Source organism: Podarcis pityusensis (assembly GCF_964106645.2).
Source record: "Podarcis pityusensis genome assembly, chromosome: 12".
NCBI lineage: Eukaryota > Metazoa > Chordata > Lepidosauria > Squamata > Lacertidae > Podarcis > Podarcis pityusensis.
The window spans coordinates 22,605,335-22,619,049 of NC_138037.1; the positions used below are offsets into that span (position 1 = coordinate 22,605,335).

Sequence of the window (13,715 nt, forward strand, 5' to 3'; positions counted from 1 at the left end):
AGCCACCTCTCAGCTTGTTTCCTCGCCCTAAGCTCTGGAGTATACCAAGGAGCCAAAGGGGTTCCATGAAGCAGGAGAACATGAGATATACTGTCACCATGCCATTCGTCTCCCATTGAGGTGAATAGAAGAGAAACTTCCTGTACTGCAGTTCTGGAGATGATGTACACCCGCCAATTGTCCTGATTTGACCAGGACATTGCTGACAAAAGCCACAAGCAGTGAGATCGCCTGGTGGGGTGGCATGGTGGGGACGGGGGATGCCCTAGATTTAGGTTAGAAGAAGTTGGAGGTATGCTGCTGTAAAGGTGTGCCATGGATGGGGGTACGGTTGTGGCTTGAAGGCATAAGTATGCTTCTCCTCTATGTTCTTAATTGCTGTGGCTGTCTCCCATGTTGTCCTCCGCCCCTGCTTTGCAATATGTGAACACTGTGTTTTGTCTCAGCTATATTAGTCTATCGCTGTTCCCGTCCCACGTCTATGGGGAGCAGCGTCTTGCACACGTGCAGGAGAGGCACTCACCACCCCTACACGCAGTTAGGCTCCCTGTTGGCAAAGGCTACAACTCTGTCCTTTGAAGCCACCTTTTGCCTTTTGGCACCTGTGGAGATTGGCGGCAACAAAGAACCTTCTAGTTTTGTTGTTTGGGCCTTAAACGCGTAATTAGATGTGAATGTTCCTCTCTGTTTATCAATAATGCAGATTCAGCACAGCTCCTCCGCTGTTTGTGCAGCTATTATTATGCAGCACAATATGTTCACACTGACAACACAGCCCCGATTAATAATTTAGCGCTGATCTGGAGGAGTCTGTCACATTGAGCAACGGCTTTCGTCACCAAGTTTGTAGTTTGGCATTCACAGACAGGGCCAGATCAAGGCCTGTGTTAAACATGCCGTAGGCTACATGCCCTGTAATGTAACAATGGGAGAGAGATCCCATGTGAAGTGTGGACCTATGCCTCTCCTTGTGTTAGCTCAGTTCATTTAAAGTCAGCATGTAGCCATTCTTGGGACACAGTGGAGGCTGGTGGAACCTAGTGGGCCATCAAGGAGGTCCCATGGGGGGGCACCTAGGTCTCTATCCTCTATTGTGAGGAGGATGTAATACTAAATCAACCACTCTGTGGCTTGCTTCCCTGTTCAATTAAGAGAGGAGCTTGATACAACTTACTCTCATGTTGAGTGGACAGAGGATTGCAGGTGGCACTCAACATCCCGGGTGACATATAGTGAGCTTCATTTCTGAGCGAGGTTTTGAACCCAGGTCTCTCCCATGCCCTAACTGAACCACTTAACCTGTACACACTGCAATCAAGTAGGGTTGCCAACTGATCAAAAGAATGGCCTAGCCTGCTTAGAAATCTACAGGTGTAAGCTGATTTATCTGTGCAGAGAAGCATCTTCAGAGAGTCATGTCAACCCCTGTTAAAAACACAAAAGCAGGCTGGCTTGCTTCTCCCAATATGTTGGATGTTAACATTTACTGTTGAAGTAATTATGCTAGTGCTTATTTTTGGGCTTCCACCCACACACTCTTGCTCAAAAGTCTGCAAATAAGCTATATCCAGGCATGCTATTCCACTTACATCGAAGCACCCACAATATTGTTGGCCGACTACTTGAAAGCTCTAATCCACTTTCCATATTTGTTTACCTGCATCTTTCATTCTTTTGACTGCACCTTATCTTTAAGAGTACAAATTAAAGCGTAACACAGATTTTCCAGAAAGGGAGCCCTGTTGATATTCCACAATCTGACAGTGTACAGTTTTGAATGGATAATAAAGCATTGAACATCCATCCAGAACTTCAAAGAATACAGACCCAAGCATCCTAGCCAGAAATGTATTTCAGAGGCATAACCATGTTAGCTTATTGTGCCAATAAGAACAAAGAGTCCTCAGGCACCCCTGGCCAAGGAAGGCACATGTCTGATAGTGAATTCTTTATTGACAAAAGCATGCACTTACAGCAATTCCAATGGTGCCCCCAGATACACCCACACACTTGCTTCTGGCCTCTAGGCAGCTGTCCCAGGGCTGTGCCCTCCGGAGCAGTTGCAGCAACAGTGGGGACTACACACCCCAACCAGCTTCTGTACCCTCGCCTGACAGGGTGCATGCACACAACTTGAGGCTTTTCCTGTGTGGAAGGCATCGCTGCTCTTCTGTCTTCAAGCCCCTCCTGGTTCTAGGAGCAGCAGGGTGGGGGATGATGGGGATTCGATTGGCCCGTCCCTTGCCTGAACAGCCTCTTCCTCCAACATATTCTGCCTGCCTATCTCTGTCTCTGACAGCTCTGAGCATTCCTCTTCCCCCTGCCTAGGCTTCTGCCTCACGGGTGGCACCAAACCCCATATAACGCTGGCCTGGACCAATGCCACACACATGTCAGGCACTGGCAGATTCATGGTGGCATGTATCTGGTAGTGTTACCGTCTTCATCTAATTGTTTTGATTTTTTTTTAGTGCTAATGTACAAACTTAAGTGATACAAGTGTACCATGTTTGGGGAAGGGCTGCAGCTCAGTGGTTAGAGCATCTGCTTAGCATGCAGAAGGTCGCAGGTTCAATCCTTGGCATCTCCCAAGTTAGGCTGGGAGAGACTCTGAAACCGTAACAAGTCCCTGCCAGTCAGTGTAGGATATACAGTGGTACCTCGGGTTGCATACGCTTCAGGTTACAGACTCCGGTAACCCAGAAATAGTGCTTCAGGTTAAGAAATTTGCTTCAGGATGAGAACAGAAATTGTGCTCCGGCGGCAGCAGGAGGCCCCATTAGCTAAAGTGGTGCTTCAGGTTAAGAACAGTTTCAGGTTAAGAACGGACCTCCGGAACAAATTAAGTACTTAACCCGAGGTACCACTGTACTGAACTTGATGGACTGATAGTCTGACTTGGTATAAGGCAGCTTCATTAGTACGATACAGAAAGTTTCTCCTGGTAGACACTGAATCAGTGTAGAGATTTTCTGCATCTTTCCTTACATGGATGGTGGTACCACCCAGGCTTGGTCTAATCTCTTAAGGTGACCATGTGTCCTACTATACAGAGAACAGTCCCTGGTTTGATGCCCTGGCTGGTCCAAGTCCCATTCCAGATAAAGTACCATAAGAAAGGAGGGCTTGAAGTTGCCAATCAACCGTTAGCATCTAGACAGCAGACAATACAGGCAGGCAGGTCACTTGGTTGCAGTCTTCTTTGCTATGGCAAAATGTATCGTGTTTCTATTTAAATTACAGTTATGATTTCTAACTTTACATGTGCACATTTTATGCAAATCTGTGCCTCTTTTTGTCCATGTTTTTGGTGATGAATTTCCTCTGCTCCCCTTTTTTGTGGGGAGGAGATGAGCCAGGAGTGGCCAAATTCCACTCCCCATGAGTAGCTGGGGGAGGGAATTTGGAGAGGTGAAATGGCAGAAAAAGAGTGAATTAACCACCACCATCTTGCATTTGAGTCTTGAGATGTGTACATACTGTACATTTAGAACCCCATTAATAACCCATAGTCCCTAGAATTTGGGGGGGGGGACTCATGTGCATTTAAAGCATGATTTAAGATTTATTTATTTAGAATATTATGTGTGCTTTTTGCAAACTTCAGCCTGGCAAGAACCAGCTCCAAAATATTGCACAGACTTTCTGCTGAGGGGTGGTTTGCCCTCTCCTGCTCCCTTCTCCTGGGGAGGGCAGGGTATAAATAATTTTATTTATTATTATTATTATTATTATTATTATTATTATTCCCAGGGCTCAGTGGTGGGAGGTAGTACAGAGGAAGAATAGCCAGGACCCCCTCCCATGACATCACCTGGGGCTGCCCTTAGGTCTCAGGTTTGGGTCCTGAAATCTCAATATGCTTCTGACCTAGCAGACCTAACTCTTACAAGCTATTTTTGCTGCCTGAGCCAAAGTACAAGATGCATCCCCTACTTTGTGCAGAAGGTGACCAGATGGGCCATCAAATCTTACTTCAAAAGTGGCAATGCAACAGCATTCCTCACCATGCCTCTTGGCACACACAACTGCCTCTCCTCACCTACCCACCCTCGGCATCTGCTGCCTGATATGGCCACATCACTTTACTTTACCTAACGGTAGGGCCACCCCCAACCTCACTTCAGATACTTAAAAGTCTGGATTGAATGCCAGACTAAAAAGCATTTGCCCTGGGCTGTGTAAAGTTCCCCTAGTGTTGTTATCTCAGAAGGACTATCATAGGACCAAAGGAAGCTGGAGTGGTGGCTTGTGGCCACTGGGACTATTTGGGTAGAAAGGCAGGGAGATCAGCAGTAACTGGAGCCAAAGCCATTGACAGATGGAACCAGCCAATTCTAGTTTTGTCCCAGGCTCCTCCCTGCTGAGTTCTACAAGGCCAGCACTGAGACTAAGGAGAAGAAGGAAGCTTACAGCCAACTGCTGCCTTCTGTACTGGTTGTAAGGGGCAGACTGGTGGGGCAGTGACTTATTTGCCCTAATGAACCAACCACCATTGAGAAGCTGCCCTATGCCAGATCAGAGTATTTTGTCTATCTAGCTCAGTATTATCTACGTTGGATAGCAGTAGTTCTCCAGGGGCTCAGGTGGAGATCATCCACCTCAATGACTACCTGATCTTTTAAACTGGAGGTGCCAGGAGGGATTGCACCTGCGACCTTCTATACACCACTGAGCTCCAGCCCTCCTGGACACCATGTCACAGGAAGGAGAAAATTTCTAGAGACTTCGATTGCATAAACCAGCACTTTGCATGCATTTTGGCATGTAAACGAATAGCTGAGGTGTACAGCACAATTCGGTCGCTTGGAATTGCTCAATATCAAATTAACTTCAGATGTGCTCGGATTTATCTGTTGCAGGAGGCAAATGCCAGGCCAAGGAGAAGATAAATTTGATATGCTTGCAATGCAAAGGCCATTTTGTGAGTAGAATTATAAACGTCTTTTTAGAGGTATTAACTTCCCCCGTGCTTACAAAAGGAAACCAAATATTTTTGCAGTTGGTCTGAGAAATGTTTGATCCAAAACTTATTTTTCACACTGGAATGTTTGAAGCATCCAACATATTTGGCCCATGATGAAAATGTCTGTCTCTGTTGCTCGGCTGCTGTTGTTTTTCTTCCTCTCTACATCATCTGCGCTGTGCACAAACAAGCGAGAGCCGTTCCATTCCACTCATTTTTCTTATGTTCTGTGCTGAGCAAAGGGAGAGTGTTTTCCTTTACATTCCCATTAGCTGCTGCAGCTAAAGACAATTAGGGGGAGCAAACGGAATAGATTAAGAGAAAATTAGCTTGGTTGCAACACTGTTGGAGCCTGTTGGCATAAAACTACATTGTGTTTGACAGTGGGGATGGTGATATTTTTACTGCACTGACACTTTTTGGTCTAAGACTTAAAATTATAACAGAAACAGCTTCTTTGGATGAAATAATTATAGGTACTGTAGTTACTCAGCTGCAGGATTGCAGGAAGCAATGATCATACCTTTAAATCAGGCATAGGCAAACTTGGCCCTCCAGACGTTTGGGACTACAACTCCCATCATCCCTAGCTAACAGGACCACTGGTCAGGGGTGATGGGAGTTGTAGTCCCAAAACATCTGGAAGGCCGAGTTTGCCCATGCCTTCTCTAAATCCATTATGCTACATGGCAGGGGTGGCTAACCTGTGGTCCCCCCCAGATGCTGTTATACTACAGTTCCCATCATCCCTGACTGTTGACCATGCTGGCTGGAGCTGATAGGATTTATAGTCCAACCACATCTGGAGAGACATTCCTACTCTTTTTGCAACATATGGAATACAAAGAATTGTAAAGCCAGATTTCATTTAATTTTCCCCATCCCTGGAATCCCTTACTTGTAAAATTAATCCTCATCATAACAAACATTGGAAACTTACTTATCCCAGGTTAGACTGTTTCCTCATCTAGCCCAGTAGTGTCAACTCCGACAGACAGCAGTAATGTAGGGCCCACCTGCACTATGCATTTAAAGCAATGGCGTTTCACTTTAAACCGTCATGGCTTTTCCCAGAGTATCCTGGGAACTGCAGTCTATTTAAGGTGCTGTGAGGAAACCCCTGCTCCCCACACAGAACTATAATTCCCAGAGTTCTCTGGGAAGAGGCATTGATTGGTAAACCACTCTAGGAATTGTAGCTTTGGGAGTCAATAGACCTCTAAGGCAGACAGCACTACCTCTAAGTTGGAATCAGATTTCTGAAGACAGAAACTGCACCCTAAGCTTCTTCACCTCCTCTACTGGAGTCAATCACTCCAGATGCAGGCAGATCCATTCCAGCCTTTTTATTCTGCCTCTCTCTCTCTCTCTCTCTCTCTCTCTCTCTCTCTCTCTCCCTCTCCACCTGACTGGGTCCATGTTTCTTTGAAATGTCAGTGAGTCTGGGCACACCAAGCACATACCCTACACACATGTATGCTTGCTTTTAACATATACTGTAGTTGTCTCTGATATTTCCCCAGCCTTTGACAGACTGATCCCTGATGTCTCTGTGCAGCCCATTTGTTGAGTTCCTGATCAACTTTCAAGATAGTCAAAACCATTGTTAACAGGCTCATTCTGAACCATAGTTTTCAGCAGGTGGTGCCTCTTACTGAACACACACACATTGTATCTCTGTATTTATTTAAAGGTACATTCTTCCATCTTATCAAATGGCACCTTATCAGCTGTATTCCATGGAGGCAAATTTAAGACTGCTGTATGTATGTAAAATATTTGTATAGCCTTTTACCTCTGTTGGCTCTGCAAAGATAATGCAGAATACTTCCTCCTTATACATGAGTAACGGAAGTGTTTACATAGGCCAGGCCAGATATATGCAAAAGGAAGACAGGTAAGTTGATAAATTGACTAGAGGGTTGCACAGATGCAATTTAAGCCTTTCTTGTCTTGCACCAATGCATATAATGAAAAGAGAATAAATAACCCTATCTCCATTGTGTAGATAGAAGGACAAATTTGTATGAAGGGAGAAGAAGAAGAAAATGCAGAAGCCACTTTAATTAACAAAGGTGAAACATTTGTAATGTGTGTTTTGGATTTATCTCAAAACAAGTATAGTTGTTTCTCAGAGTTTGCAAGAGGGTGTGAAACCAGCTGTTTCCTGTATGAGGCTTCCTGTAGTATAACCCATTCCTATGAAAGAGAAAAAGGAAGGATTCTCAGCACTTTATCTTTATTTTACCCTAACAAGACAGCTATTTGCTTTAGGCTGTGCAGTAGGGGAACAGGGCGAGCCTTAGACCAAATGGAATACAAAGGCAAGGAGGCGTGGCTTCAATCCGCCTACTTTTCTAATAAGAAAATATGCTTGCACCCCATTTCATGAATTTGATGCACAGTTTGCATGCATGATTTATCCCTGCCATATAAGATGATAAATTTGCATACCTGGATCTATAAATCTGTACTTATTCATGCTATACAAACTGTTTGTACCTGCTTGTTTTAGCTACTGAGTGGACAATTGAGGAGATGATCTGTAACAGATGCACCTACCTCCCTGGTCCAGAAGCCTCCAAGCTTGCAGCCCCAGGGAGTCAAATGGCACTTTGCTTGATTGCAAGGAATGAAGTATGGGCAAACTATTAAGATGTAGCCTGGCTGATTGCAGTATTTTTAGGCTGCTTTGCAGTGTTGCCCCTCCCAAGGCAACACACTGGAGTTTTAAAATGGCACCGGTGACAGAAAGCTGGGGGAGGGCTGATGTTCCCTGGCACTTAGCTGTGTTGCTTCTGCCTAACCTTTAGCTGTGATACTTATTTTAATTTCTCTGCGCAGTTCGTGTATGTATTTTTGTATTTATTGGCTGCCCTAAAATAATTCTAGTCACAATTTAACTAGTCACAATTTTAAAATCCAATAAAATGCAGTATATACAGGAACTATAAGATCAAAAAAAGAGAGACTGGTTTAAAAACAGAGAGCCGAGTGGCACAACTCTGCAGTCTTAAAATAAATTTAAAACAGGAACCAGTATTTTACTCATACCTTTTATGCATTATATTTGAAAGAGTGCCATTGAAAAGTGACAGAAACTACTGTATGGTGAAAAGGGGGAGGGGGGACAGTGCACCAAGGCTGGAATAGAGAGGCAACATCTTGCTACTTTTTTGTACCTCACTGAAACCTTAAAGGTAAAGGGACCCCTGACCATTAGGTCCAGTTGTGACCGACTCTGGGGTTGCGCGCTCATCTTGCTCTATAGGCCGAGGGAGCTGGCGTTTGTCCTCAGACCGCTTCCAGGTCATGTGGCCAGCATGACTAAGCTGCTTCTGGCGAACCAGAGCAGCACATGGAAACACCGTTTACCTTCTCGCCGGAGCGGTACCTATTTATCTACTTGCACTTTGACGTGCTTTCGAACTGCTAGGTTGGCAGGAGCAGGGACCGAGCAACTGGAGCTCACCCCGTCACAGGGATTCGAACCGCCAACCTTCTGATCGGCAAATCCTAGGCTCTGTCGTTTAACCCACAGCGCCACCCGCGTCCCTTTACCTGAAACCTTAGGTGATGACAAAATGCAGCCCTCCTAATAACACTGCTGAAAGCTTTTAACATGCAAGTTGTTATTCTGTTGGACTCTGTTTTGAACAACCGAAACGCTGCAAACACAGAATGATCCATAGCAGTAGAGAGAATCCCAACATAATGAATTGAAATTTGTAAAATGCTTTGATATTGGCACTGCAGGCATATTAAAAAATTTAAATATATGTTATCGTTTACTTCCTCGGGTGCATTCTTAGGATGGCATTATCAAATATCACACATCAGAATGGTTCTTTTTAACCACTGAGTCTAACTTTCCTACTTGTGTCTGAACAGCTGAACACAATGGAGATTCATGTGCCATAGCTAAGTGGATCTGTTCAAATAATTTGTAATGATTGCACAACAATAATTGGGCAACAAAGGATTTGTCTTTGTGGGTGTTTTTTGTCCATCTAATTCTACTGAATAAAAAGCCCTCTCTAAAATGTAACGGAATAACAAATTGACAGGCTGGAGCAGAATATTACACCACCATCTGTTGTTGGCATTGAGATTGTGGTAAACATCTCAAGTGCAATTCAGAGAGCTCAGCAACAACACACCTGGGATTAAAACTCAAGCTGTGTTTTTCGGCAGTTGGGTTTCATCCACCATCTATATATAGCCCACACTTTTCCTGCCTCCTAACAAAACTTAGTTGTAGTTATCTGCTGGCCAAATTAATTGCCAAATGATCACAAGCACTCCATGACCACAGTTGGGTAATACATTCATTAAGACCAACCAAAAAGTTATTTAAAAATGGCAAACTTTCAAGTGTTCCAGAACTCTGCCAGGCAATCCCTCCCAGGTGCTGAGATATCAAGTTACACGCTTTGGATACTGGGATGAAGTTGCAACAGCTGCCACCATATTGGGGCTGGGGCTGGGTGTGTGTGGGTGTGTGAATGGTTGGCTTGCAACTCGGTTCTGTCCTGTCCCATACCTGAAACGAAACACTTTTGTTTAATGTGTGTGGGACAGAGAACAGAAGTGAAACAAAACTCATGACAGCCTCCTTTTTTGGCAAAGCTAGGGAGTTAATATTGGAAGGTTTGCCAGGTAAGAGTCATTTTGGAAGTCCAATAGTATAGCAGGAACACTGCCATGTTCCTCTTCATATCTCAGTACCCGGAAAGGAGTTAGCCTTCAACTTCTGTCTTAAAACTCAATCTATAAACAAACCTTATGGCTGTAACATCTACCCTGCCATTTCCCACCCGCCTAGTCTTCTGCTTTTTTAAAGTTTTCATCCTCCAGCCACCACCCCTACCTTGTGTATCGTCTTGCGTGGCAAAGAATTTTCAAAAAACTCAAAAGCTTGCCACATTTATTTATTTATTTATTACTAGATCTCTATCCCAGCTTTCCTCCAAGGAGCTCAAGGTGACAAACATGCTTCTCCACACACTCCATCCTCCCCTCACAACAACCCTGTGAGGTAAGTTAGACTAAGAAATTGTGACCTCTCTGAGGTCACCACGTGAGCTTCCTAGATGATGTGAGATTTGGTCTCTGGGGTCCGAGCCCGACATTTTGAGTACTATGCCACAATGGCTCTTAATTTTAAATTGCTCAGCTGTAGACTTTGGAGGGCAGGAGGGGGTGTGATGGTGTTTTATATGACCTCCTATGGTTCTCTTGATTGCAGTTATTGGCTTATCTAGGCTGTGCATACACTCCTATTTACTTTGCATCCTGCGTGCTCCCACTGCTGTTTTGGGTAGCAATGTACACATGATATTAGCCACAATCCATATCTATACTGTATCTATCCTGTTCTTTCTTATGAAATACTGTTTTTGATGCATTTCCCCATAAACCAGCTTCACTTCAACTTGAGAAAAAAGGACAACTGAGCTGCATTTTATGCTGGTAACAATGCAGGAGGCAGCAGTTATGAGTTCCAAGTCTCTGTAGCCACAGCAGGCGCTGTGATTCTCCAGCAGTTTGACTTCACTCCTGAAGGCGCACTTCATTACCTCTCCAGAGAGATTGATTTCAACAAATACATTCTATAGGAATAGTTCTTTAACTTCCTGGGAGCTCTTTAAAACATAGATGGGGAACCTGTGTCCCTCCAGGTGTTGCTGGTCTCTATAATTCCCATCAGCTCCAGCCAGCATAGCCAATGGTCAGAGATGATGGAAGTTGCAGTCCAACAATATGGGGGGTGGGGCTCACATTCCCCTTCTCTGATTTAAGAACTTGTAGGTAAATGGATTTAGAATACAGCAGCTTGAACATTTTTTAATCTGACATTAAGTTATAAAACTTAATGCTTGGCCATCTCTATTTTACATTGTTCTTCAGAATATCCAGGAGAAATCTGGGAATCACTTTTGATTCCCAAAAGGTGGGAATCAGGTGTAGGCTTTTATTTTATTTTTTTAGATTACAAATGTGTTTCTTTTTAAATTAAACAGCTTGATCTTATACCTGTTTACTCCAAAGCAAGTCCCACAGAGTTCCAACTAACTCCCTAGCCAAACTAACCAACACACAATGGGTGTTATTTTCCTCATATGAGAATTAGTATTAAATTTTCCACATCCGAACAAACAGTGATGATATTTTCACAGAAAATGGATTGTACACTGGAGACTACTGAGATCTTCCCAGTCTAATTAAGATATATTTGAAAATGAAAAGATTGGGCTTTTTGGACATAAGTCTACAAACACTTACTCTCTAGTAAGTTCCTCCTTAGGAAATCTAACTGTCTTGGTAAAAGGTAAAGGGACCCCTGACCATTAGGTCCAGTCGTGGCCGACTCTGGGGTTGTGGCGCTCATCTCGCTTTATTGGCCGAGGGAGCCAGCGTTTGTCCGCAGACAGCTTCCGGGTCATGTGTCCAGCATGACTAAGCCGCTTCTGGCGAACCAGAGCAGCGCACGGAAACGCCATTTACCTTCCCGCCAGAGCGGTACCTATTTATCTACTTGCACTTTGACGTGCTTTCGAACTGCTAGATTGGCAGGAGTCAACCTGTCTTGAGACCAGGCTAAATAACAGTAAGCAAAGGGCAGGAATGATTCCAAGCTACTATGGGCCACTCTTTAACTTATGCATTAACAAAAAGAAGCTAGCATTCAGCTTCCCATTCAGTTCTGGCACCCGAAGCTGATGTCTCTATGTCCATTGAGTGATATGGAACTGATTCTCTGTAATGATTCTTTGGTTTGCAGTAGCATTGCCTTTCTGTGAATCACTAGCAACACAGCAGTGACTCAGGCCCTGTGCTATTATTGTCAGATGCAGATTAATTAGCTGGAGAGGATCTGGGGTTGTCCCCAGTGCACAAGAAGGTTGGTGTGAAAATAGCAGCTATTATTTATTGGTGTGTGGAAAATCAAATGCCAATTCCCACATGAGGAGGAACATAAAGTATATCGGTGATAAAAATAAATCGAGTAGATGAATCTGACGGAGAGGTAGATTGGAAAGAATAGATTAAGAAACCTATAAGGGGAAAAAGATGAAAAGGCAGAATGGAAGATGAATCTTAAAGGAAAAAGATAAGATATAAAATGGTAGGTGGAGAGAGAAAATAGAACAGTGATGGTCGTGAGCCTTAATGAGGAAAAGTTCTCAATGCCAGTTCTTGACTTGGGATGAAAGGATTTGTCAATTTTGGCTCTCTCAGTTTCTCCTTTTTCCAGTTATAAATTCGGTTATCCACAGTTTGCAGCAATTTGCAATTTTTTTTTTTTTAAACCCTCATGAAAACCCATCACCATTTAGTGCATATTTCCCTAATAAATACATTTTCAAATGCAGTTTTGACAAATGTACACATTCATGTAAGCAATTTCCTTAATACAATGTATTTGCATATGCTAATTTAACCAATACATTCATTTTTATGCAAACTTTCCCCTACTGTATACATTTTTAAAACATGGGTTGGTTGGTGAACTGCATAACAAATCTCAAATAAGTGCAAATTGCATGTTTGATTTGCATACTGTTTCAGAAAGTGCAGAAGCGATAGATTTGGCTTCAAATTAGACCTGAATTGAATTTCTGTCCCATACCTAGTCTTGACCATAGTTGAGGGTTGGGGAATGTTTTGTGGCCCTCCTGGTGTCTTTGTACTCAGCCTCCATCAACCCCAGACAGAATGGCCAATGGTCAGGGGATGATGGGAAGACCACAAGTCCCCCATCGCAGAAATGAGTAGAGTAGAGTGTGTGTTTTTTGTGTCTTGTGGAGGAACTTCAAAACATTTTCCAAACTATCAGAGGCAGAAGGTCTTGGGTATCAGGGCTTGCCTGGGAGCTAGCATGGGGGATGAGAGTGCTGAATATGTATTGGAATGGGGGGGCGACAACATTCTGAGTCCACACCCCATCTGGATAGAGCCACGGACAGGCAGGGAGAATTGTGCTGACTGCAATGAAATTATTCTAGTCTTACTTGTTTTCAAGTAATATGTTTAGGATCAGGATGACAGATCTTAAGATGAGGTCAAGTGCACATGAGGCTTTGTCAAATTTCTCCCATAAGTCCCAAGCAGCACATTGTAAAAGGGAGAAGGATGGAAACATGGGTAGCCTTGTGACAAGAAGACACCTATGAGTGTGTTCAAGACAAAAAAAAAAAGTCCCCCCCCCCAGTCAGATGTGTACATTACTGTGAGGAGATTTCACCCCTCCCATATCCAAGAATCTGCTGATGAGTCTGGTGATTTTCCAGAGAGGAGGGGCGGTGTTCTGCTCTCTACTTATTCCACTCCAGCCTAACATCAGTCAGTCAGTATGTCGGAGAGAGAGAGACTGAGTGTTAGAGATCGTGTGTATAGATAAGGTTGCTGCTAAGAGCAGCTGCAGGCACTCAGTGCAGTTCAGCATTCATTTTGCTTAGACCTCATTTAGCTCTGTACATAGTTGTGTATTATAGCTGTAGATGGAATACAGAAGATATTCTACAGAGCTGCTCTCCGAGTCGTTTATGCTCTGCTGTACTCTGCTATACTCTGCTGTGCGACGACTGTCTTCTTGTTGGAGTGAATCCGGTGCTCACAACTCTAAGCTGTGAGTCCACAGAACTTTGACCTGTTCCTGTGCAGAAGGTGGTCTCTGGAAGTGCTACCCAGCTCGCCTAGCCCAGTCGGGGCTGAAGTGGATGAGTCCAGTTCGTGGCACTGGCTC

The 13,715-nt window shown here is 43.9% G+C and overlaps 1 protein-coding gene across 2 annotated transcripts in view; it reads left to right on the forward strand.

Annotated features, from left to right (window-relative positions):
- The window catches only part of PIP4K2A (phosphatidylinositol-5-phosphate 4-kinase type 2 alpha), a 182,652-nt gene that overhangs the window by 96,763 nt on the left and 72,174 nt on the right, over positions 1-13,715 (forward strand). The gene's annotated exons all lie outside the window — the stretch shown is intronic.